A 2720-nucleotide genomic window follows, 5' to 3' on the forward strand; every position below is an offset into this window, starting at 1 on the left:
TTAGGGCATACTCCAAGACCTTATTTTTAATATCATTAATAAAATATTTATCATATTATTATATAAATTAATTGTATATAAAAAATTATAAATAAGGGAAAAAAATTATATTGTTTTTCGTTATTAAATATTATTCAATAAACTTTCTATATATATATATATATAAAATAAATATTGTATAATATTATTTCTATAATAATATTATAATATTATTTCTATAATATAAATTAATCTACATAAACTAAATTAACTTAAGTAAAATGAATAATTATGTATTTTATAACTTTAAATTATTTTTGCATATTAAAAAATGGTTTTATAAAAAAGTTTTTCATATTAAAAAAAATAAAAATTATATATTTATTTATATATTTATAATTTGTATTTAATAATTAATATTTTTTAAAAATAAAAATTATATCTTACTTGTTTATATATTTATAATTTGTATTTAATAATTAAATATAATTTTACGTATGTCAATTTTCTAATGATATTAGTAATCATCTTCTAATAAAACATTTTATTTATAATAATATAATTCTCTCAATCTATTTATATATTACAGTGTTCTACGGGGACGCATCCCTAGGGTCGGGTGCACGCACCCCTCGCACCCCATGCACTCGGGACGGGGGACATCTGGGGAAACATTTCCCCACGTCCCCCTTTTGGGGAGACGCAAGGGGGGACGTTTCCCTAGTGTGGGGGATGCGACTCCCGAAAAGGGGGATGCCTGGGCGTCACCCCTTAAAATGGGCTACATGTCCCCTCTTAAATTTGCTTGTAAACAATGATTTATGACAGGGAAAACCTAGTATTTGATCATATCGCCCTACTAATGCTATGAAATTCATGATAATGTTAAATTCTTAAAGTAAAAGTGACATTCTCCTTTATCTTTCATTTTCATCATTTTACTTAAATTTTTAACATTACCATGAAATGACTCAAGATGTTTGAGAGTGGTTCCGACCTTATTGGATTTCATATGCAGAAAGTAGAATTTTAAATCTCACTCAAAATCGAACAGACTTAAGAGTTTTTCAGGAATTCAGGATTCGATGGATTGCAATGTTTCCATTGCATTTTGTCATGCACAAGGGTATGGAATTAGTATTTAATCAAGAGCACCAAGCCCTCTGTGTACTTTAGAGTGACTTTTAGACTCATCACTCCACTGTTTTTGAGTTTAGTTATATCAATATACTATTCTAGTCTTTAGATTTCAATATCTATTATAGTCTATTTTGCTTAGTACTAATTAGATTCTAGAATGATGAATGATGAATTTTAATTTTAAATCAATTTAGAATTTAGAATTTAGAATGATGAATGATGAATTTAATTTTTAAATCAATGTAGATTCTAGAATGGTGAATACTGAATGATGAATATGTTTCAAAGTATTCCATTATTGAATCTCGTGGTCTACGGATGAATCATGTATGTATTAGTAAGGATGATGAGTATGGATCAATGCATTTCATTACTTAATTCAATTATGTATGTATCATTGTATTTATGCTTTCATTATTGAATATGAATTTGAAATATATATATATATATATATATATATATATATATATATATATATCTTAAAAAAAATTATATACTCCGACGTCCCCATCCCCCTAAATTTCCCTAAAATTTAAAGGTACTCCTCCACGCACCCACGTCTCCCCGTCCCAGAGCCTTGATGAAACATTGTATATATATAAACTAAAAATGTGTAAAAGTGCAAATATGGTGTTACATTATATAACATGGGCATCCACGATCTCATAATGCTTTATTACTTGTAAAATAAAACCATTTTCATAAGCCAATTGCATGTTAGATGCAAGTTAGGGAGTAATTAGTTTCCTTATACTAGATTGATCAGAATCAATGGTTGTAGATGAATTGAACCCTATTAGAATAAAAATAGCATCCAAAAAAACAAAATTAACAAACGATAAATTGATTCAAATTTTTTAAACAAATTAAATACTATATATATTTATATTTTTAAACTAAACCGCAAGAACTAACTACGACTTAAAATTAATTACAATACAATATAATATAATATTAATAAAAATGAAAAAAGGAAAAAGCAAACTCTATTGCTGACATTACATTCAATAAGGGAATTCGATCATTGTTAAGGATGACTTGCCAAAGAAGTCATTCTAGGAAACATACGTGGCCAAATAATTTATGAAAGAATACGGTGACGTGGTAGGAGAAAATTATTTTATTGTGAAATTACAAGTTGATAAAGACATTTAAAGAAGATCGTTACAGATTGGATTTAAAAAATTACACTCTTTCGTTTACAAAGCTATATTTTTATTTTATTTATTTGAATAAATTGAGCTAGACGTAGAATTGTTTGACCGCGCGCCCGTGGCCTAATGGATAAGGCGTCTGACTTCTAATCAGGCGATTGTGGGTTCGAGTCCCACCGGGCGTGTATGTTTGAATGCCTGCGTTGGATTTTGTTTTTGGCAAACTCAATAGATTTGTCAGTCCTTGCCTAAGAGAACTCTACAGTCTTGAAAATGCTTAATCGTCGCTGGAAAACAGATTTGCCGGAACCTGAAGCTTAATCGTCGCTGGAAAACAGATTTGCCGGAGCCTGGGTTCGAAATGGCGACCTGAAACATAAAATACGAAACAGGTTATTTGAAAATAAAATAGAACGCAGATGATCTTAGACTAGGATCTTTATGGTA

At 28.9% G+C, this 2720-nt stretch overlaps 1 non-coding gene across 1 annotated transcript; it reads left to right on the top strand.

The window, feature by feature from the left end:
- The first annotated feature begins 2385 nt into the window (after positions 1-2385).
- Positions 2386-2458, top strand: TRNAR-UCU (transfer RNA arginine (anticodon UCU)). The gene has a single exon. It is a non-coding gene; the product is annotated as a tRNA-Arg (tRNA).
- The last annotated feature ends 262 nt before the right edge of the window (positions 2459-2720 follow it).

Source organism: Pinus tabuliformis, chromosome 5_2 (genome assembly GCF_031772625.1).
Source record: "Pinus tabuliformis cultivar Carrire ecotype Pingquan chromosome 5_2, CPIR1, whole genome shotgun sequence".
Classification (NCBI taxonomy): Eukaryota; Viridiplantae; Streptophyta; class Pinopsida; order Pinales; family Pinaceae; genus Pinus; species Pinus tabuliformis.